We start from the raw sequence: 24,070 nt of genomic DNA, 5'->3' as shown, positions 1-24,070 counted from the left end.
AGTACTAGTACTACATGTTACCCTGCAGAAAACATTTTCAGATTCATTCACTTGTAAAGTGCCATTAGGATCAATACCTGGGGGGCATGAATCTGTGATATTTTCAACAGAATGTCAATACTTAACTTTCAGTGTGGTCGTTATGTTGTCAGATAGCAGCCTGGCTCCATGTCGGTTTGGGTGGAGACCATCATGTTTCAGCAGGCTGGGCCTCTCCCAGAACAACTTGGAGTTAAGCTAAGGTAAGAACAATGAGGCTAAGAACAACAATTAGAGTATAAGAATTACATAAACATTTAAATATTTTTATATTACAATATGCTCAATTATGTTATTTAAATACGTAGGAAGGAAGCAGGAACGTAAGACAGATCCAGGAACGTAAAACAACAACAATGAGGCTAAGAGGTTGAGGCTCAGCTACGGTAAGAACAATGAGGCTAAGAACAACAATGAGAGTATAAGAATTTACATAAATATTGAAATATTTTTTCATTAAAATATGCTCAGTTATGTTATTTAAATACTGATAAGAATTTTGAGAAAGAACAACAATGGCGAAAAGTAAGCCCAGGGATTTACTTGCTTGGACCAACCATGAGGTGGAACTGCTACTGAAAGGCATGTAAGCTTACCTAACCGATGAAACTGACTGACGTGGGTGTCTGCATTCATTTCCAAAGTTCTCCGGTTCTGCCTGTACAGACTACAACGCAACCCTGCAGTTTTCAAACTTAAACGGGGTGAGCAACGTTTCCAAATGTCTTTGTGTAAGGGTCGCGGAAATGCCGGAGTCGTGTGGATACAAGGCCTAAACATAGCAAAAGATATGCTTTTTTAAGGAAAACAGTATTAAAGTGGATATAGTCCAAGAAAGACAAAAGTTTTACAGTTCTTAGGAAGGAAGGAAGGAAGGAAGGAAGGAAGCAGGAATGTAAGACAGATCCAGGAACGTAAAACAACAACAATGAGGCTAAGAGGTTGAGGCTCAGCTAAGGTAAGAACAATGAGGCTAAGAACAACAATGAGAGTATAAGAGACATTTTGTGTGTTAGGCAAGTAATTGAGATTTTAACTCAGCAGAGTTTGATTGTGCGAAGTAAACACAAACAAAGAAATGTGTTTCCACCCAGTTTCGAACAGGGGACCTTTCGCGTGTGAGGTGAACGTGATAACCACTACACTATGGAAACTGATGGAAAGGGTTTTTTAGCATGTTCGTGGGGAAAGGCACCAATCACATTTCACTGCAAATGTTCAAAATGCCGTTTGACATGTTTATTTTTGACACATAGATATGTTAAACAGGATTCAGTCATAGCTGCTCTGTCATGGATATGAGTGACAGTGAATATGTAGTAAATCTAAATGTTTCTACATATATTCACTGTAGCCTAAATGCTGGAATGGCGCCACCTAGCGAGTGCCATGCCAAATCTAGGGTTTGGGCAGTCCTCGTTAGTATAGTGGACAGTATCTCCGCCTGTCACGCGGAAGACCGGGGTTCGATTCCCCGACGGGGAGATTTATCTATCAGCTGCTAATTATTTACCAAGGCTACATCGACACTAGTACGTTTGCCGGCGTAGTGTGGATACGAGGCCTAACCATAGCAAAAGATATGCGTTTTTAAGAAAAAAAACTATTAGAGTCCATATAGTCCAAGAAAGACAAAAGTTTTACAGCAGCACTGAGCATGTTCCTGCTATCAAAGAGAGCTTTACAGTGACGATATGATCACCTACCTCAGGATCCAGGAACGTATGAAGGAAGGAGGAACGTAAGACAGATCCAGGACCTTAAAACAACAACAATGAGGCTAAAAGGTTGAGGCTCAGCTAAGGTAAGAACAATGAGGCTAAGAACAACAATGAGAGTCTAAGAATATACATAAACATTGAAATATTTTTTTATTAAAATATGCTCAATTATGTTATTTAAATACTGAAAAGAATTTGGAGAAAGAACAACAATGGCGAAAAGTAAGCCCAGGGATTTATTTGCTTGGACCAACCATGAGGTGGAACTGCTACTGAAAGGCATGTAAGCTTACCTAACCGATGAAACTGACTGACGTGGGTGTCTGCATTCGTTTCCAAATTTCTCCGGTTCTGCCTGTACAAACTACAACGCATCCCTGCCGTTTTCAAACTTAAACGGGGTGAGCAATGTTTCCAAATGTCTTTGTGTAAGGGTCGCGGAAATGCTGGAGTAGTGTGGATACAAGGCCTAAACATAGTAAAAGATATGCTTTTTTAAGGAAAACAGTATTAAAGTGGATATAGTCCATGAAAGACAAAAGTTTTACAGCAGCATTGAGCATGTTCCTGCTATCAAAGAGAGCTTTACAATGACGATATGATCACCTACCTCAGGATCCAGGAACTTAAAACAACAACAATGAGGCTAAGAGGTGGAGGCTCAGCTAAGGTAAGAACAATGAGGCTAAGATCAACAATGAGAGTATAAGAGACATTTTGTGTGTTAGGCGAATGTACTATGGACACTTCGGTAGGCCTAGCCACAATTTCACGACAGGGAGATTTCCATGCAAGTAATTGAGATTTTAACTCAGCAGAGTTTGATTGTGCGAAGTAAACACAAACAAAGAAATGTGTTTCCACCCAGTTTCGAACTGGGGACCTTTCGCGTGTGAGGCGAACGTGATAACCACTACACTATGGAAACTGATGGAAAGGGTTATTTAGCATGTTCGTGGGGAAATGCACCAATCACATTTCACTGCAAATGTTCAAAATGCCGTTTGACATGTTTATTTTTGACACATAGATATGTTAAACAGGATTCAGTCATAGCTGCTCTGTCATGGATATGAGTGACAGTGAATATGTAGTAAATCTAAATGTTTCTACATATATTCACTGTAGCCTAAATGCTGGAATGGCGCCACCTAGCGAGTGCCATGCCAAATATAGGGTTTGGGCAGTCCTCGTTAGTATAGTGGACAGTATCTCCGCCTGTCACGCGGAAAACCGGGGTTCGATTCCCCGACGGGGAGATTTATCTATCAGCTGCTAATTATTTACCAAGGCTACATCGACACTAGTACGTTTGCCGGCGTAGTGTGGATACGAGGCCTAACCATAGCAAAAGATATGCGTTTTTAAGAAAAAAAACTATTAGAGTCCATATAGTCCAAGAAAGACAAAAGTTTTACAGCAGCACTGAGCATGTTCCTGCTATCAAAGAGAGCTTTACAGTGACGATATGATCACCTACCTCAGGATCCAGGAACGTATGAAGGAAGGAGGAACGTAAGACAGATCCAGGACCTTAAAACAACAACAATGAGGCTAAAAGGTTGAGGCTCAGCTAAGGTAAGAACAATGAGGCTAAGAACAACAATGAGAGTCTAAGAATATACATAAACATTGAAATATTTTTTTATTAAAATATGCTCAATTATGTTATTTAAATACTGAAAAGAATTTGGAGAAAGAACAACAATGGCGAAAAGTAAGCCCAGGGATTTATTTGCTTGGACCAACCATGAGGTGGAACTGCTACTGAAAGGCATGTACCTAACCGATGAAACTGACTGACGTGGGTGTCTGCATTCGTTTCCAAATTTCTCCGGTTCTGCCTGTACAAACTACAACGCATCCCTGCCGTTTTCAAACTTAAACGGGGTGAGCAATGTTTCCAAATGTCTTTGTGTAAGGGTCGCGGAAATGCCAGAGTAGTGTGGATACAAGGCCTAAACATAGCAAAAGATATGCTTTTTTAAGGAAAACAGTATTAAAGTGGATATAGTCCATGAAAGACAAAAGTTTTACAGCAGCATTGAGCATGTTCCTGCTATCAAAGAGAGCTTTACAGTGACGATATGATCACCTACCTCAGGATCCAGGAACGTAGGAAGGAAGGAGGAACGTAAGACAGATCCAGGACCTTAAAACAACAACGAGGCTAAGAGGTTGAGGCTCATCTAAGGTAAGCACAATGAGGCTAAGAACAACAATTAGCTAATAAGAATTACATAAACATTTTAATTTTTTTTTTTATTACAATATGCTCAATTATGTTATTCAAATACGTAGGAAGGAAGCAGGAACGTAAGACGGATCCAGGAACGTAAAACAACAACAATAAGGCTAAGAGGTTGAGGCTTAGCTAAGGTAAGAACAATAAGGCTAAGAACAACAATGAGAGTATAAGAATTACATAAACATTTTAATTTTTTTTTATTACAATATGCTCAATTATGTTATTTAAATACGTTGGAAGGAAGCAGGAACGTAAGACGGATCCAGGAACGTAAAACAACAACAATAAGGCTAAGAGGTTGAGGCTTAGCTAAGGTAAGAACAATAAGGCTAAGAACAACAATGAGAGTATAAGAATATACATAAACATTGAAATATTTTTTTATTAAAATATGCTCACTTATGCTATCTAAATACTGATAAGAATTTGGAGAAAGAACAACAATGGCGAAAAGTAAGCCCAGGGATTTATTTGCTTGGACCAACCATGAGGTGGAACTGCTACTGAAAGGCATGTAAGCTTTCCTAACTGATGAAACTGACTGACGTGGGTGTCTGCATTCGTTTCCAAAGTTCTCCGGTTCTGCCTGTACAGACTACAACGCAACCCTGCAGTTTTCAAACTTAAACGGGGTGATCAATGTTTCCAAATGTCTTTGTGAAATGGTCGCGGAAATGCCGGAGTCGTGTGGATACAAGGCCTAAACATTGCAAAAGATATGCTTTTTTAAGGAAAACAGTATTAAAGTGGATATAGTCCAAGAAAGACAAAAGTTTTACAGCAGCATTGAGCATGTTCCTGCTATCAAAGAGAGCTTTACAATGACGATATGATCACCTACCTCAGGATCCAGGAACGTAAAACAACAACAATGAGGTTGAGGCTCAGCTAAGGTAAGAACAATGAGGCTAAGAACAACAATTAGAGTATAAGAATTACATAAACATTTAAATATTTTTTATTACAATATGCTCAATTATGTTATTTAAATACGTAGGAAGGAAGCAGGAACGTAAGACAGATCCAGGAACGTAAAACAACAACAATAAGGCTAAGAGGTTGAGGCTCAGCTAAGGTAAGAACAATAAAGCTAAGAACAACAATGAGAGTATAAGAATATACATAAACATTGAAATATTTTTTTACTAAAATATGCTCACTTATGTTATCTAAATACTGATAAGAAATTTGAGAAAGAACAACAATGGCGAAAAGTAAGCCCAGGGATTTACTTGCTTGGACCAACCATGAGGTGGAACTGCTACTGAAAGGCATGGAAGCTTTCCTAACCGATGAAACTGACTGACGTGGGTGTCTGCATTCGTTTCCAAAGTTCTCCGGTTCTGCCTGTACAGACTACAACGCAACCCTGCAGTTTTCAAACTTAAACGGGGTGAGCAATGTTTCCAAATGTCTTTGTGTAAGGGTCGCGGAAATGCCGGAGTCGTGTGGATACAAGGCCTAAACATAGCAAAAGATATGCTTTTTTAAGGAAAACAGTATTAAAGTGGATATAGTCCAAGAAAGACAAAAGTTTTACAGCAGCATTGAGCATGTCCCTGCTATCAAAAGAGCTTTACAATGACTATATGATCACCTACCTCAGGATCCAGGAACGTAAAACAACAACAATGAGGCTAAGAGGTTGAGGCTCAGCTAAGGTAAGAACAATGAGGCTAAGAACAACAATTAGACTATAAGAATTACATAAACATTTAAATATTTTTATTTTACAATATGCTCAATTATTTTATTTAAATACGTAGGAAGGAAGCAGGAACGCAAGACAGATCCAGGAATGTAAAACAACAACAATGAGGCTAAGCGGTTGAGGCTCAGCTAAGGTAAGAACAATAAGGCTAAGAACAACAATGAGAGTATAAGAATATACATAAACATTGAAATATTTTTTTATTAAAATATGCTCAATTATGTTATTTAAATACTGATAAGAATTTGGAGAAAGAACAACAATGGCGAAAAGTCAGCCCAGGGATTTATTTGCTTGGACCAACCATGAGGTGGAACTGCTACTGAAAGGCATGTAAGCTTACCTAACCGATGAAACTGACTGACGTGGGTGTCTGCATTCATTTCCAAAGTTCTCCGGTTCTGCCTGTACAGACTACAACGCAACCCTGCAGTTTTCAAACTTAAACGGGGTGAGCAATGTTTCCAAATGTCTTTGTGTAAGGGTCGCGGAAATGCCGGAGTCGTGTGGATACAAGGCGTAAACATAGCAAAAGATATGCTTTTTTAAGGAAAACAGTATTAAAGTGGATATAGTCCACGAAAGACAAACGTTTTACAGTTCTTAGGAAGGAAGGAAGGAAGGAAGGACGGAAGGAAGGAAGGAAGGAAGCAGGAATGTAAGAAAGATCCAGGAACGTAAAACAACAACAATGAGGATAAGAGGTTGAGGCTCAGCTATGGTAAGAACAATGAGGCTAAGAACAACAATGAGAGTATAAGAGACATTTTGCGTGTTAGGTGAATGTACTATGCACACTTCGGTAGGCCTAGCCACAATTTCACGACAGGGAGTTTTCCATTCAAGTAATTGAGATTTTAACTCAGCAGAGTTTGATTGTGCGAAGTAAACACAAACAAAGAAATGTGTTTCCTCCCAGTTTCAAACAGGGAACCTTTCACGTGTGAGGCGAACGTGATAAACACTACACTACGGAAACTGATGAAAAGGGTTCTTTAGCATGTTCGTGGGGAAATGCACCACTCACATTTTACTGTAAATGTTCACAATGCCGTTTAACATGTTTATTTTTGACACGTAGATATGTTAAACAGGATTCAGTCATAGCTGCTCTGTCATGGATATGAGTGACAGTGAATTTGTAGTAAATCTAAATGTTTCTACATATATTCACTGTAGCCTAAATGCTGGAATGGCGCCACCTAGCGAGTGCCAAGCCAAATCTAGGGTTTGGGCAGACCTCGTTAGTATAGTGGACAGTATCTCCGCCTGTTACGCTTAAGACCGGGGTCCGATTCCCCCACGGGGAGATTTATCTATCAGCTGCTAATTATTTACCAAGGCTACATCGACACTACTACGTTTGCCGGCGTAGTGTGAATACGAGACCTAACCATAGCAAAAGATATGCGTTTTTAAGAAAAAAACTATTAGAGTCCATATAGTCCAAGAAAGACAAAAGTTTTACAGCAGCACTGAGCATGTTCCTGCTATCAAAGAGAACTTTACAGTGATGATATGATCACCTACCTCAGGATCCAGGAACGTAGGAAGGAATTAGGAACGTAAGACAGATCCAGGACCTTAAAACAACAACGAGGCTTAGAGGTTGAGGCTCATCTAAGGTAAGCACAATGAGGCTAAGAACAACAATTAGCTAATAAGAATTACATAAACATTTTAATTTTTTTTTATTACAATATGCTCAATTATGTTATTTAAATACGTAGGAAGGAAGCAGGAACGTAAGACCGATCCAGGAACGTAAAACAACAACAATAAGGCTAAGAGGTTGAGGCTTAGCTAAGGTAAGAACAATAAGGCTAAGAACAACAATGAGAGTATAAGAATATACATAAACATTGAAATATTTTTTTATTAAAATATGCTCACTTATGCTATCTAAATACTGATAAGAATTTGGAGAAAGAACAACAATGGCGAAAAGTAAGCCCAGGGATTTATTTGCTTGGACCAACCATGAGGTGGAACTGCTACTGAAAGGCATGTAAGCTTACCTAACTGATGAAACTGACTGACGTGGGTGTCTGCATTCGTTTCCGAAGTTCTCCGGTTCTGCCTGTACAGACTACAACGCAACCCTGCAGTTTTCAAACTTAAACGGGGTGATCAATGTTTCCAAATGTCTTTGTGTAATGGTCGCGGAAATGCCGGAGTCGTGTGGATACAAGGCCTAAACATTGCAAAAGATATGCTTTTTTAAGGAAAACAGTATTTTAAAGTGGATATAGTCCAAGAAAGACAAAAGTTTTACAGCAGCATTGAGCATGTTCCTGCTATCAAAGAGAGCTTTACAATGACGATATGATCACCTACCTCAGGATCCAGGAACGTAAAACAACAACAATGAGGCTAAGAGGTTGAGGCTCAGCTAAGGTAAGAACAATGAGGCTAAGAACAACAATTAGACTATAAGAATTACATAAACATTTAAATATTTTTATTTTACAATATGCTCAATTATGTTATTCAAATACGTAGGAAGGAAGCAGGAACGTAAGACGGATACAGGAACGTAAAACAACAACAATAAGGCTAAGAGGTTGAGGCTTAGCTAAGGTAAGAACAATAAGGCTAAGAACAACAATGAGAGTATAAGAATTACATAAACATTTTAATTTTTTTTTATTACAATATGCTCAATTATGTTATTTAAATACGTAGGAAGGAAGCAGGAACGTAAGACGGATCCAGGAACGTAAAACAACAACAATAAGGCTAAGAGGTTGAGGCTTAGCTAAGGTAAGAACAATAAGGCTAAGAACAACAATGAGAGTATAAGAATATACATAAACATTGAAATATTTTTTTATTAAAATATGCTCACTTATGCTATCTAAATACTGATAAGAATTTGGAGAAAGAACAACAATGGCGAAAAGTAAGCCCAGGGATTTATTTGCTTGGACCAACCATGAGGTGGAACTGCTACTGAAAGGCATGTAAGCTTTCCTAACTGATGAAACTGACTGACGTGGGTGTCTGCATTCGTTTCCAAAGTTCTCCGGTTCTGCCTGTACAGACTACAACGCAACCCTGCAGTTTTCAAACTTAAACGGGGTGATCAATGTTTCCAAATGTCTTTGTGAAATGGTCGCGGAAATGCCGGAGTCGTGTGGATACAAGGCCTAAACATTGCAAAAGATATGCTTTTTTAAGGAAAACAGTATTAAAGTGGATATAGTCCAAGAAAGACAAAAGTTTTACAGCAGCATTGAGCATGTTCCTGCTATCAAAGAGAGCTTTACAATGACGATATGATCACCTACCTCAGGATCCAGGAACGTAAAACAACAACAATGAGGTTGAGGCTCAGCTAAGGTAAGAACAATGAGGCTAAGAACAACAATTAGAGTATAAGAATTACATAAACATTTAAATATTTTTTATTACAATATGCTCAATTATGTTATTTAAATACGTAGGAAGGAAGCAGGAACGTAAGACAGATCCAGGAACGTAAAACAACAACAATAAGGCTAAGAGGTTGAGGCTCAGCTAAGGTAAGAACAATAAAGCTAAGAACAACAATGAGAGTATAAGAATATACATAAACATTGAAATATTTTTTTACTAAAATATGCTCACTTATGTTATCTAAATACTGATAAGAAATTTGAGAAAGAACAACAATGGCGAAAAGTAAGCCCAGGGATTTACTTGCTTGGACCAACCATGAGGTGGAACTGCTACTGAAAGGCATGGAAGCTTTCCTAACCGATGAAACTGACTGACGTGGGTGTCTGCATTCGTTTCCAAAGTTCTCCGGTTCTGCCTGTACAGACTACAACGCAACCCTGCAGTTTTCAAACTTAAACGGGGTGATCAATGTTTCCAAATGTCTTTGTGAAATGGTCGCGGAAATGCCGGAGTCGTGTGGATACAAGGCCTAAACATTGCAAAAGATATGCTTTTTTAAGGAAAACAGTATTAAAGTGGATATAGTCCAAGAAAGACAAAAGTTTTACAGCAGCATTGAGCATGTTCCTGCTATCAAAGAGAGCTTTACAATGACGATATGATCACCTACCTCAGGATCCAGGAACGTAAAACAACAACAATGAGGTTGAGGCTCAGCTAAGGTAAGAACAATGAGGCTAAGAACAACAATTAGAGTATAAGAATTACATAAACATTTAAATATTTTTTATTACAATATGCTCAATTATGTTATTTAAATACGTAGGAAGGAAGCAGGAACGTAAGACAGATCCAGGAACGTAAAACAACAACAATAAGGCTAAGAGGTTGAGGCTCAGCTAAGGTAAGAACAATAAAGCTAAGAACAACAATGAGAGTATAAGAATATACATAAACATTGAAATATTTTTTTACTAAAATATGCTCACTTATGTTATCTAAATACTGATAAGAAATTTGAGAAAGAACAACAATGGCGAAAAGTAAGCCCAGGGATTTACTTGCTTGGACCAACCATGAGGTGGAACTGCTACTGAAAGGCATGGAAGCTTTCCTAACCGATGAAACTGACTGACGTGGGTGTCTGCATTCGTTTCCAAAGTTCTCCGGTTCTGCCTGTACAGACTACAACGCAACCCTGCAGTTTTCAAACTTAAACGGGGTGAGCAATGTTTCCAAATGTCTTTGTGTAAGGGTCGCGGAAATGCCGGAGTCGTGTGGATACAAGGCCTAAACATAGCAAAAGATATGCTTTTTTAAGGAAAACAGTATTAAAGTGGATATAGTCCAAGAAAGACAAAAGTTTTACAGCAGCATTGAGCATGTCCCTGCTATCAAAAGAGCTTTACAATGACTATATGATCACCTACCTCAGGATCCAGGAACGTAAAACAACAACAATGAGGCTAAGAGGTTGAGGCTCAGCTAAGGTAAGAACAATGAGGCTAAGAACAACAATTAGACTATAAGAATTACATAAACATTTAAATATTTTTATTTTACAATATGCTCAATTATTTTATTTAAATACGTAGGAAGGAAGCAGGAACGCAAGACAGATCCAGGAATGTAAAACAACAACAATGAGGCTAAGCGGTTGAGGCTCAGCTAAGGTAAGAACAATAAGGCTAAGAACAACAATGAGAGTATAAGAATATACATAAACATTGAAATATTTTTTTATTAAAATATGCTCAATTATGTTATTTAAATACTGATAAGAATTTGGAGAAAGAACAACAATGGCGAAAAGTCAGCCCAGGGATTTATTTGCTTGGACCAACCATGAGGTGGAACTGCTACTGAAAGGCATGTAAGCTTACCTAACCGATGAAACTGACTGACGTGGGTGTCTGCATTCATTTCCAAAGTTCTCCGGTTCTGCCTGTACAGACTACAACGCAACCCTGCAGTTTTCAAACTTAAACGGGGTGAGCAATGTTTCCAAATGTCTTTGTGTAAGGGTCGCGGAAATGCCGGAGTCGTGTGGATACAAGGCGTAAACATAGCAAAAGATATGCTTTTTTAAGGAAAACAGTATTAAAGTGGATATAGTCCACGAAAGACAAACGTTTTACAGTTCTTAGGAAGGAAGGAAGGAAGGAAGGACGGAAGGAAGGAAGGAAGGAAGCAGGAATGTAAGAAAGATCCAGGAACGTAAAACAACAACAATGAGGATAAGAGGTTGAGGCTCAGCTATGGTAAGAACAATGAGGCTAAGAACAACAATGAGAGTATAAGAGACATTTTGCGTGTTAGGTGAATGTACTATGCACACTTCGGTAGGCCTAGCCACAATTTCACGACAGGGAGTTTTCCATTCAAGTAATTGAGATTTTAACTCAGCAGAGTTTGATTGTGCGAAGTAAACACAAACAAAGAAATGTGTTTCCTCCCAGTTTCAAACAGGGAACCTTTCACGTGTGAGGCGAACGTGATAAACACTACACTACGGAAACTGATGAAAAGGGTTCTTTAGCATGTTCGTGGGGAAATGCACCACTCACATTTTACTGTAAATGTTCACAATGCCGTTTAACATGTTTATTTTTGACACGTAGATATGTTAAACAGGATTCAGTCATAGCTGCTCTGTCATGGATATGAGTGACAGTGAATTTGTAGTAAATCTAAATGTTTCTACATATATTCACTGTAGCCTAAATGCTGGAATGGCGCCACCTAGCGAGTGCCAAGCCAAATCTAGGGTTTGGGCAGACCTCGTTAGTATAGTGGACAGTATCTCCGCCTGTTACGCTTAAGACCGGGGTCCGATTCCCCCACGGGGAGATTTATCTATCAGCTGCTAATTATTTACCAAGGCTACATCGACACTACTACGTTTGCCGGCGTAGTGTGAATACGAGACCTAACCATAGCAAAAGATATGCGTTTTTAAGAAAAAAACTATTAGAGTCCATATAGTCCAAGAAAGACAAAAGTTTTACAGCAGCACTGAGCATGTTCCTGCTATCAAAGAGAACTTTACAGTGATGATATGATCACCTACCTCAGGATCCAGGAACGTAGGAAGGAATTAGGAACGTAAGACAGATCCAGGACCTTAAAACAACAACGAGGCTTAGAGGTTGAGGCTCATCTAAGGTAAGCACAATGAGGCTAAGAACAACAATTAGCTAATAAGAATTACATAAACATTTTAATTTTTTTTTATTACAATATGCTCAATTATGTTATTTAAATACGTAGGAAGGAAGCAGGAACGTAAGACCGATCCAGGAACGTAAAACAACAACAATAAGGCTAAGAGGTTGAGGCTTAGCTAAGGTAAGAACAATAAGGCTAAGAACAACAATGAGAGTATAAGAATATACATAAACATTGAAATATTTTTTATTAAAATATGCTCACTTATGCTATCTAAATACTGATAAGAATTTGGAGAAAGAACAACAATGGCGAAAAGTAAGCCCAGGGATTTATTTGCTTGGACCAACCATGAGGTGGAACTGCTACTGAAAGGCATGTAAGCTTACCTAACTGATGAAACTGACTGACGTGGGTGTCTGCATTCGTTTCCGAAGTTCTCCGGTTCTGCCTGTACAGACTACAACGCAACCCTGCAGTTTTCAAACTTAAACGGGGTGATCAATGTTTCCAAATGTCTTTGTGTAATGGTCGCGGAAATGCCGGAGTCGTGTGGATACAAGGCCTAAACATTGCAAAAGATATGCTTTTTTAAGGAAAACAGTATTTTAAAGTGGATATAGTCCAAGAAAGACAAAAGTTTTACAGCAGCATTGAGCATGTTCCTGCTATCAAAGAGAGCTTTACAATGACGATATGATCACCTACCTCAGGATCCAGGAACGTAAAACAACAACAATGAGGCTAAGAGGTTGAGGCTCAGCTAAGGTAAGAACAATGAGGCTAAGAACAACAATTAGACTATAAGAATTACATAAACATTTAAATATTTTTATTTTACAATATGCTCAATTATCTTATTTAAATACGTAGGAAGGAAGCAGGAACGCAAGACAGATCCAGGAACGTAAAACAACAACAATGAGGCTAAGAGGTTGAGGCTCAGCTAAGGTAAGAACAATAAGGCTAAGAACAACAATGTGAGTATAAGAATATACATAAACATTGAAATATTTTTTACTAAAATATGCTCACTTATGTTATCTAAATACTGATAAGAAATTGGAGAAAGAACAACAATGGCGAAAAGTAAGCCCAGGGATTTATTTGCTTGGACCAACCATGAGGTGGAACTGCTACTGAAAGGCATGTAAGCTTACCTAACTGATGAAACTGACTGACGTGGGTGTCTGCATTCGTTTCCAAAGTTCTCCGGTTCTGCCTGTACAGACTACAACGCAACCCTGCAGTTTTCAAACTTAAACGGGGTGAGCAATGTTTCCAAATGTCTTTGTGTAATGGTCGCGGAAATGCCGGAGTCGTGTGGATACAAGGCCTAAACATAGCAAAAGATATGCTTTTTTAAGGAAAACAGTATTAAAGTGGATATAGTCCACGAAAGACAAACGTTTTACAGTTCTTAGGAAGGAAGGAAGGAAGGAAGGACGGAAGGAAGGAAGGAAGCAAGCAGGAATGTAAGAAAGATCCAGGAACGTAAAACAACAACAATGAGGATAAGACGTTGAGGCTCAGCTATGGTAAGAACAATGAGGCTAAGAACAACAATTAGCTAATAAGAATTACATAAACATTTTAATTTTTTTTTATTACAATATGCTCAATTATGTTATTTAAATACGTAGGAAGGAAGCAGGAACGTAAGACCGATCCAGGAACGTAAAACAACAACAATAAGGCTAAGAGGTTGAGGCTTAGCTAAGGTAAGAACAATAAGGCTAAGAACAACAATGAGAGTATAAGAATATACATAAACATTGAAATATTTTTTTATTAAAATATGCTCACTTATGCTATCTAAATACTGATAAGAATTTGGAGAAAGAACAACAATGGCGAAAAGTAAGCCCAGGGATTTATTTGCTTGGACCAACCATGAGGTGGAACTGCTACTGAAAGGCATGTAAGCTTACCTAACTGATGAAACTGACTGACGTGGGTGTCTGCATTCGTTTCCGAAGTTCTCCGGTTCTGCCTGTACAGACTACAACGCAACCCTGCAGTTTTCAAACTTAAACGGGGTGATCAATGTTTCCAAATGTCTTTGTGTAATGGTCGCGGAAATGCCGGAGTCGTGTGGATACAAGGCCTAAACATTGCAAAAGATATGCTTTTTTAAGGAAAACAGTATTTTAAAGTGGATATAGTCCAAGAAAGACAAAAGTTTTACAGCAGCATTGAGCATGTTCCTGCTATCAAAGAGAGCTTTACAATGACGATATGATCACCTACCTCAGGATCCAGGAACGTAAAACAACAACAATGAGGCTAAGAGGTTGAGGCTCAGCTAAGGTAAGAACAATGAGGCTAAGAACAACAATTAGACTATAAGAATTACATAAACATTTAAATATTTTTATTTTACAATATGCTCAATTATCTTATTTAAATACGTAGGAAGGAAGCAGGAACGCAAGACAGATCCAGGAACGTAAAACAACAACAATGAGGCTAAGAGGTTGAGGCTCAGCTAAGGTAAGAACAATAAGGCTAAGAACAACAATGTGAGTATAAGAATATACATAAACATTGAAATATTTTTTTACTAAAATATGCTCACTTATGTTATCTAAATACTGATAAGAAATTGGAGAAAGAACAACAATGGCGAAAAGTAAGCCCAGGGATTTATTTGCTTGGACCAACCATGAGGTGGAACTGCTACTGAAAGGCATGTAAGCTTACCTAACTGATGAAACTGACTGACGTGGGTGTCTGCATTCGTTTCCAAAGTTCTCCGGTTCTGCCTGTACAGACTACAACGCAACCCTGCAGTTTTCAAACTTAAACGGGGTGAGCAATGTTTCCAAATGTCTTTGTGTAATGGTCGCGGAAATGCCGGAGTCGTGTGGATACAAGGCCTAAACATAGCAAAAGATATGCTTTTTTAAGGAAAACAGTATTAAAGTGGATATAGTCCACGAAAGACAAACGTTTTACAGTTCTTAGGAAGGAAGGAAGGAAGGAAGGACGGAAGGAAGGAAGGAAGCAAGCAGGAATGTAAGAAAGATCCAGGAACGTAAAACAACAACAATGAGGATAAGACGTTGAGGCTCAGCTATGGTAAGAACAATGAGGCTAAGAACAACAATTAGCTAATAAGAATTACATAAACATTTTAATTTTTTTTTATTACAATATGCTCAATTATGTTATTTAAATACGTAGGAAGGAAGCAGGAACGTAAGACCGATCCAGGAACGTAAAACAACAACAATAAGGCTAAGAGGTTGAGGCTTAGCTAAGGTAAGAACAATAAGGCTAAGAACAACAATGAGAGTATAAGAATATACATAAACATTGAAATATTTTTTTATTAAAATATGCTCACTTATGCTATCTAAATACTGATAAGAATTTGGAGAAAGAACAACAATGGCGAAAAGTAAGCCCAGGGATTTATTTGCTTGGACCAACCATGAGGTGGAACTGCTACTGAAAGGCATGTAAGCTTACCTAACTGATGAAACTGACTGACGTGGGTGTCTGCATTCGTTTCCGAAGTTCTCCGGTTCTGCCTGTACAGACTACAACGCAACCCTGCAGTTTTCAAACTTAAACGGGGTGATCAATGTTTCCAAATGTCTTTGTGTAATGGTCGCGGAAATGCCGGAGTCGTGTGGATACAAGGCCTAAACATTGCAAAAGATATGCTTTTTTAAGGAAAACAGTATTTTAAAGTGGATATAGTCCAAGAAAGACAAAAGTTTTACAGCAGCATTGAGCATGTTCCTGCTATCAAAGAGAGCTTTACAATGACGATATGATCACCTACCTCAGGATCCAGGAACGTAAAACAACAACAATGAGGCTAAGAGGTTGAGGCTCAGCTAAGGTAAGAACAATGAGGCTAAGAACAACAATTAGACTATAAGAATTACATAAACATTTAAATATTTTTATTTTACAATATGCTCAATTATCTTATTTAAATACGTAGGAAGGAAGCAGGAACGCAAGACAGATCCAGGAACGTAAAACAACAACAATGAGGCTAAGAGGTTGAGGCTCAGCTAAGGTAAGAACAATAAGGCTAAGAACAACAATGTGAGTATAAGAATATACATAAACATTGAAATATTTTTTTACTAAAATATGCTCACTTATGTTATCTAAATACTGATAAGAAATTGGAGAAAGAACAACAATGGCGAAAAGTAAGCCCAGGGATTTATTTGCTTGGACCAACCATGAGGTGGAACTGCTACTGAAAGGCATGTAAGCTTACCTAACTGATGAAACTGACTGACGTGGGTGTCTGCATTCGTTTCCAAAGTTCTCCGGTTCTGCCTGTACAGACTACAACGCAACCCTGCAGTTTTCAAACTTAAACGGGGTGAGCAATGTTTCCAAATGTCTTTGTGTAATGGTCGCGGAAATGCCGGAGTCGTGTGGATACAAGGCCTAAACATAGCAAAAGATATGCTTTTTTAAGGAAAACAGTATTAAAGTGGATATAGTCCACGAAAGACAAACGTTTTACAGTTCTTAGGAAGGAAGGAAGGAAGGAAGGACGGAAGGAAGGAAGGAAGCAAGCAGGAATGTAAGAAAGATCCAGGAACGTAAAACAACAACAATGAGGATAAGACGTTGAGGCTCAGCTATGGTAAGAACAATGAGGCTAAGAACAACAATTAGCTAATAAGAATTACATAAACATTTTAATTTTTTTTATTACAATATGCTCAATTATGTTATTTAAATACGTAGGAAGGAAGCAGGAACGTAAGACCGATCCAGGAACGTAAAACAACAACAATAAGGCTAAGAGGTTGAGGCTTAGCTAAGGTAAGAACAATAAGGCTAAGAACAACAATGAGAGTATAAGAATATACATAAACATTGAAATATTTTTTTATTAAAATATGCTCACTTATGCTATCTAAATACTGATAAGAATTTGGAGAAAGAACAACAATGGCGAAAAGTAAGCCCAGGGATTTATTTGCTTGGACCAACCATGAGGTGGAACTGCTACTGAAAGGCATGTAAGCTTACCTAACTGATGAAACTGACTGACGTGGGTGTCTGCATTCGTTTCCGAAGTTCTCCGGTTCTGCCTGTACAGACTACAACGCAACCCTGCAGTTTTCAAACTTAAACGGGGTGATCAATGTTTCCAAATGTCTTTGTGTAATGGTCGCGGAAATGCCGGAGTCGTGTGGATACAAGGCCTAAACATTGCAAAAGATATGCTTTTTTAAGGAAAACAGTATTTTAAAGTGGATATAGTCCAAGAAAGACAAAAGTTTTACAGCAGCATTGAGCATGTTCCTGCTATCAAAGAGAGCTTTACAATGACGATATGATCACCTACCTCAGGATCCAGGAACGTAAAACAACAACAATGAGGCTAAGAGGTTGAGGCTCAGCTAAGGTAAGAACAATGAGGCTAAGAACAACAATTAGACTATAAGAATTACATAAACATTTAAATATTTTTATTTTACAATATGCTCAATTATCTTATTTAAATACGTAGGAAGGAAGCAGGAACGCAAGACAGATCCAGGAACGTAAAACAACAACAATGAGGCTAAGAGGTTGAGGCTCAGCTAAGGTAAGAACAATAAGGCTAAGAACAACAATGTGAGTATAAGAATATACATAAACATTGAAATATTTTTTACTAAAATATGCTCACTTATGTTATCTAAATACTGATAAGAAATTGGAGAAAGAACAACAATGGCGAAAAGTAAGCCCAGGGATTTATTTGCTTGGACCAACCATGAGGTGGAACTGCTACTGAAAGGCATGTAAGCTTACCTAACTGATGAAACTGACTGACGTGGGTGTCTGCATTCGTTTCCAAAGTTCTCCGGTTCTGCCTGTACAGACTACAACGCAACCCTGCAGTTTTCAAACTTAAACGGGGTGAGCAATGTTTCCAAATGTCTTTGTGTAATGGTCGCGGAAATGCCGGAGTCGTGTGGATACAAGGCCTAAACATAGCAAAAGATATGCTTTTTTAAGGAAAACAGTATTAAAGTGGATATAGTCCACGAAAGACAAACGTTTTACAGTTCTTAGGAAGGAAGGAAGGAAGGAAGGACGGAAGGAAGGAAGGAAGCAAGCAGGAATGTAAGAAAGATCCAGGAACGTAAAACAACAACAATGAGGATAAGACGTTGAGGCTCAGCTATGGTAAGAACAATGAGGCTAAGAACAACAATTAGCTAATAAGAATTACATAAACATTTTAATTTTTTTTATTACAATATGCTCAATTATGTTATTTAAATACGTAGGAAGGAAGCAGGAACGTAAGACCGATCCAGGAACGTAAAACAACAACAATAAGGCTAAGAGGTTGAGGCTTAGCTAAGGTAAGAACAATAAGGCTAAGAACAACAATGAGAGTATAAGAATATACATAAACATTGAAATATTTTTTTATTAAAATATGCTCACTTATGCTATCTAAATACTGATAAGAATTTGGAGAAAGAACAACAATGGCGAAAAGTAAGCCCAGGGATTTATTTGCTTGGACCAACCATGAGGTGGAACTGCTACTGAAAGGCATGTAAGCTTACCTAACTGATGAAACTGACTGACGTGGGTGTCTGCATTCGTTTCCGAAGTTCTCCGGTTCTGCCTGTACAGACTACAACGCAACCCTGCAGTTTTCAAACTTAAACGGGGTGATCAATGTTTCCAAATGTCTTTGTGTAATGGTCGCGGAAATGCCGGAGTCGTGTGGATACAAGGCCTAAACATTGCAAAAGATATGCTTTTTTAAGGAAAACAGTATTTTAAAGTGGATATAGTCCAAGAAAGACAAAAGTTTTACAGCAGCATTGAGCATGTTCCTGCTATCAAAGAGAGCTTTACAATGACGATATGATCACCTACCTCAGGATCCAGGAACGTAAAACAACAACAATGAGGCTAAGAGGTTGAGGCTCAGCTAAGGTAAGAACAATGAGGCTAAGAACAACAATTAGACTATAAGAATTACATAAACATTTAAATATTTTTATTTTACAATATGCTCAATTATCTTATTTAAATACGTAGGAAGGAAGCAGGAACGCAAGACAGATCCAGGAACGTAAAACAACAACAATGAGGCTAAGAGGTTGAGGCTCAGCTAAGGTAAGAACAATAAGGCTAAGAACAACAATGTGAGTATAAGAATATACATAAACATTGAAATATTTTTTTACTAAAATATGCTCACTTATGTTATCTAAATACTGATAAGAAATTGGAGAAAGAACAACAATGGCGAAAAGTAAGCCCAGGGATTTATTTGCTTGGACCAACCATGAGGTGGAACTGCTACTGAAAGGCATGTAAGCTTACCTAACTGATGAAACTGACTGACGTGGGTGTCTGCATTCGTTTCCAAAGTTCTCCGGTTCTGCCTGTACAGACTACAACGCAACCCTGCAGTTTTCAAACTTAAACGGGGTGAGCAATGTTTCCAAATGTCTTTGTGTAATGGTCGCGGAAATGCCGGAGTCGTGTGGATACAAGGCCTAAACATAGCAAAAGATATGCTTTTTTAAGGAAAACAGTATTAAAGTGGATATAGTCCACGAAAGACAAACGTTTTACAGTTCTTAGGAAGGAAGGAAGGAAGGAAGGACGGAAGGAAGGAAGGAAGCAAGCAGGAATGTAAGAAAGATCCAGGAACGTAAAACAACAACAATGAGGATAAGACGTTGAGGCTCAGCTATGGTAAGAACAATGAGGCTAAGAACAACAATGAGAGTATAAGAGACATTTTGAGTGTTAGGTGAATGTACTATGCACACTTCGGTAGGCCTAGCCACAATTTCACGACAGGGAGTTTTCCATTCAAGTAATTGAGATTTTAACTCAGCAGAGTTTGATTGTGCGAAGTAAACACGAACAAAGAAATGTGTTTCCGCCCAGTTTCAAACAGGGAACCTTTCACGTGTGAGGCGAACGTGATAAACACTACACTACGGAAACTGATGAAAAGGGTTCTTTAGCATGTTTGTGGGGAAATGCACCAATCACATTTTACTGCAAATGTTCACAATGCCGTTTAACATGTTTATTTTTGACACGTAGATATGTTAAACAGGATTCAGTCATAGCTGCTCTGTCATGGATATGAGTGACAGTGAATTTGTAGTAAATCTAAATGTTTCTACATATATTCACTGTAGCCTAAATGCTGGAATGGCGCCACCTAGCGAGTGCCAAGCCAAATCTAGGGTTTGGGCAGACCTCGTTAGTATAGTGGACAGTATCTCCGCCTGTTACGCTTAAGACCGGGTTCCGATTCCCCGACGGGGAGATTTATCTATCAGCTGCTAATTATTTACCAAGGCTACATCGACACTACTACGTTTGCCGGCGTAGTGTGAATACGAGACCTAACCATAGCAAAAGATATGCGTTTTTAAGAAAAAAAACTATTAGAGTCCATATAGTCCAAGAAAGACAAAAGTTTTACAGCAGCACTGAGCATGTTCCTGCTATCAAAGAGAACTTTACAGTGATGATATGATCACCTACCTCAGGATCCAGGAACGTAGGAAGGAATTAGGAACGTAAGACAGATCCAGGACCTTAAAACAACAACGAGGCTTAGAGGTTGAGGCTCATCTAAGGTAAGCACAATGAGGCTAAGAACAACAATTAGCTAATAAGAATTACATAAACACAATTTTTTTTTATTACAATATGCTCAATGATGTTATTTAAATACGTAGGAAGGAAGCAGGAACGTAAGACCGATCCAGGAACGTAAAACAACAACATTGAGGCTAAGAGGTTGAGGCTCAGCTACGGTAAGAACAATGAGGCTAAGAACAACAATGAGAGTATAAGAATTTACATAAATATTGAAATATTTTTTTATTAAAATATGCTCAATTATGTTATTTAAATACTGATAAGAATTTGGAGAAAGAACAACAATGGCGAAAAGTAAGCCCAGGGATTTACTTGCTTGGACCAACCATGAGGTGGAACTGCTACTGAAAGGCATGTAAGCTTACCTAACCGATGAAACTGACTGACGTGGGTGTCTGCATTCGTTTCCAAAGTTCTCCGGTTCTGCCTGTACAGAATACAATGCAACCCTGCAGTTTTCGTCGTGTGGATACAAGGCCTAAACATAGCAAAAGATATGCTTTTTTAAGGAAAACAGTATTAAAGTGGATATAGTCCAAGAAAGACAAAAGTTTTATAGCAGCATTGAGCATGTTCCTGCTATCAAAGAGAGCTTTACAATGACGATATGATCACCTACCTCAGGATCCAGGAACGTAAAACAACAATAATGAGGTTGAGGCTCAGCTAAGGTAAGAACAATGAGGCTAAGAACAACAATTAGAGTATAAGAATTACATAAACATTTAAATATTTTTTTATTACAATATGCTCAATTATGTCATTTAAATACGTAGGAAGGAAGCAGGAACGTAAGACGGATCCAGGAACGTAAATTAACAACAATGAGGCTAAGAGGTTGAGGCTCAGCTAAGGTAAGAACAATGAGGCTAAGAACAACAATGAGAGGATAAGAGACATTTTGCTTGTTTGGCGAATGTACTATGGACACTTCGATACGTCTAGCCACAATTTCATGACAGGGCGTTTTTCATGCAGGTTATTGAGATTTTCACTCAGCAGAGTTTGATTGTGTGAAGCAAACACGAACAAAGAAACATGTTTCCGCCCAGTTTCAAACTGGAGACCTTTCGCGTGTTAGGTGAACGTGATAACCACTGCACTACTGAAACTGATGAAAAAGGTTCTTTAGCATGTTCGTGGGGAAATGCACCAATCACATTTTACTGCAAATGTTCAAAATGCCGTTTCACGTGTTTATTTTTGACACATAGATATGTTAAACAGGATTCAGTCATAGCTGCTCTGTCATGGATATGAATGACAGTGAATATGTAGTGAATCTAAATGTTTCTACACATATTCACTGTAGCCTAAATGCTGGAATGGCGCCACCTAGCGACTGCCATGCCAAATATAGGGTTTGGGCAGTCCTCGTTAGTATAGTGGACAGTATCACTGCCTGTCACGCGGAAGACCGGGGTCCGATTCCCCCACGGGGAGATTTATCTATCAGCTGCTAATTATTTACCAAGGCTACATCGACACTACTACGTTTGCCGGCGTAGTGTGGATACGAGACCTAACCATAGCAAAAGATATGCGTTTTTAAGAAAAAAACTATTAGAGTCCATATAGTCCAAGAAAGACAAAAGTTTTACAGCAGCACTGAGCATGTTCCTGCTATCAAAGAGAGCTTTACAGTGATGATATGATCACCTACCTCAGGATCCAGGACCTTAAAACAACAACGAGGCTAAGAGGTTGAGGCTCATCTAAGGTAAGAACAATGAGGCTAAGAACAACAATTACCTAATAAGAATTACATAAACATTTTAATTTTTTTTCATTACAATATGCTCAATTATGTTATTTAAATACGTAGGAAGGAAGCAGGAACGTAAGATGGATCCAGGAACGTAAAACAACAACAATAAGGCTAAGAGGTTGAGGCTCAGCTAAGGTAAGAACAATAAGGCTAAGAACAACAATGAGAGTATAAGAATTTACATAAATATTGAAATATTTTTTTATTAAAATATGCTCAATTATGTTATTTAAATACTGATAAGAATTTGGAGAAAGAACAACAATGGCGAAAAGTAAGCCCAGGGATTTATTTGCTTGGACCAACCATGAGGTGGAACTGCTACTGAAAGGCATGTAAGCTTACCTAACCGATGAAACTGACTGACGTGGGTGTCTGCATTCGTTTCCAAAGTTCTCTGGTTCTGCCTGTACAGACTACAACGCAACCCTGCAGTTTTCAAACTTAAACGGGGTGAGCAATGTTTCCAAATGTCTTTGTGTAAGGGTCGCGGAAATGCCGGAGTCGTGTGGATACAAGGCCTAAACATAGCAAAAGATATGCTTTTTTAAGGAAAACAGTATTAAAGTGGATATAGTCCAAGAAAAACAAAAGTTTTACAGCAGCATTGAGCATGTTCCTGCTATCAAAGAGAGCTTTACAATGACGATATGATCACCTACCTCAGGATCCAGGAACGTAAAACAACAACAATGAGGCTAAGAGGTTGAGGCTCAGCTAAGGTAAGAACAATGAGGCTAAGAACAACAATGAGAGGATAAGAGACATTTTGCTTGTTTGGCGAATGTACTATGGACACTTCGATAGGCCTAGCCACAATTTCACGACAGGGAGTTTTTCATGCAGCAGAGTTTGATTGTGTGAAGTAAACACGAACAAAGAAACATGTTTCTGCCCAGTTTCGAACTGGGGACCTTTCACGTGTTAGGCGAACGTGACAACCACTACACTACGGAAACTGATGAAAAAGGTTCTTTAGCATGTTCGTGGGGAAATGCACCAATCACATTTTACTGCAAATGTTCAAAATGCCGTTTCACATGTTTATTTTTGACACATAGATATGTTAAACAGGATTCAGTCATAGCTGCTCTGTCATGGATATGAGTGACAGTGAATATGTAGTGAATCTAAATGTTTCTACATATATTCACTGTAGCCTAAATGCTGGAATGGCGCCACCTAGCGACTGCCATGCCAAATCTAGGGTTTGGGCAGTCCTCGTTAGTATAGTGGACAGTATCTCCGCCTGTCACGCGGAAGACCGGGGTCCGATTCCCCCACGGGGAGATTTATCTATCAGCTGCTAATTATTTACCAAGGCTACATCGACACTACTACGTTTGCCGGCGTAGTGTGGATACGAGACCTAACCATAGCAAAAGATATGCGTTTTT

General features: G+C 38.6%; 5 non-coding genes across 5 annotated transcripts; 2 read left to right on the top strand and 3 right to left on the bottom strand.

Annotated features, from left to right (window-relative positions):
• Positions 1-1,120: 1,120 nt before the first annotated feature.
• On the bottom strand, positions 1,121-1,193 carry trnav-cac. The gene has a single exon. It is a non-coding gene; the product is annotated as a tRNA-Val (tRNA).
• A 259-nt stretch (positions 1,194-1,452) lies between these two features.
• trnad-guc lies at positions 1,453-1,524 on the top strand. Its single transcript has one exon. It is a non-coding gene; the product is annotated as a tRNA-Asp (tRNA).
• A 1,091-nt stretch (positions 1,525-2,615) lies between these two features.
• trnav-cac lies at positions 2,616-2,688 on the bottom strand. The gene has a single exon. It is a non-coding gene; the product is annotated as a tRNA-Val (tRNA).
• Positions 2,689-2,947: 259 nt separating this feature from the next.
• Positions 2,948-3,019, top strand: trnad-guc. The gene has a single exon. It is a non-coding gene; the product is annotated as a tRNA-Asp (tRNA).
• A 20,540-nt stretch (positions 3,020-23,559) lies between these two features.
• On the bottom strand, positions 23,560-23,632 carry trnav-aac. The gene has a single exon. It is a non-coding gene; the product is annotated as a tRNA-Val (tRNA).
• Between the last annotated feature and the right edge of the window lie 438 nt (positions 23,633-24,070).

The sequence above is a fragment of the Sander lucioperca genome, chromosome 19, assembly GCF_008315115.2.
Source record: "Sander lucioperca isolate FBNREF2018 chromosome 19, SLUC_FBN_1.2, whole genome shotgun sequence".
In the NCBI taxonomy this organism is placed as follows: Eukaryota; Metazoa; Chordata; class Actinopteri; order Perciformes; family Percidae; genus Sander; species Sander lucioperca.
The sequence above is the reverse complement of the archived record's forward strand: the minus strand, read 5'-3'. Positions and strand labels throughout refer to the sequence as shown.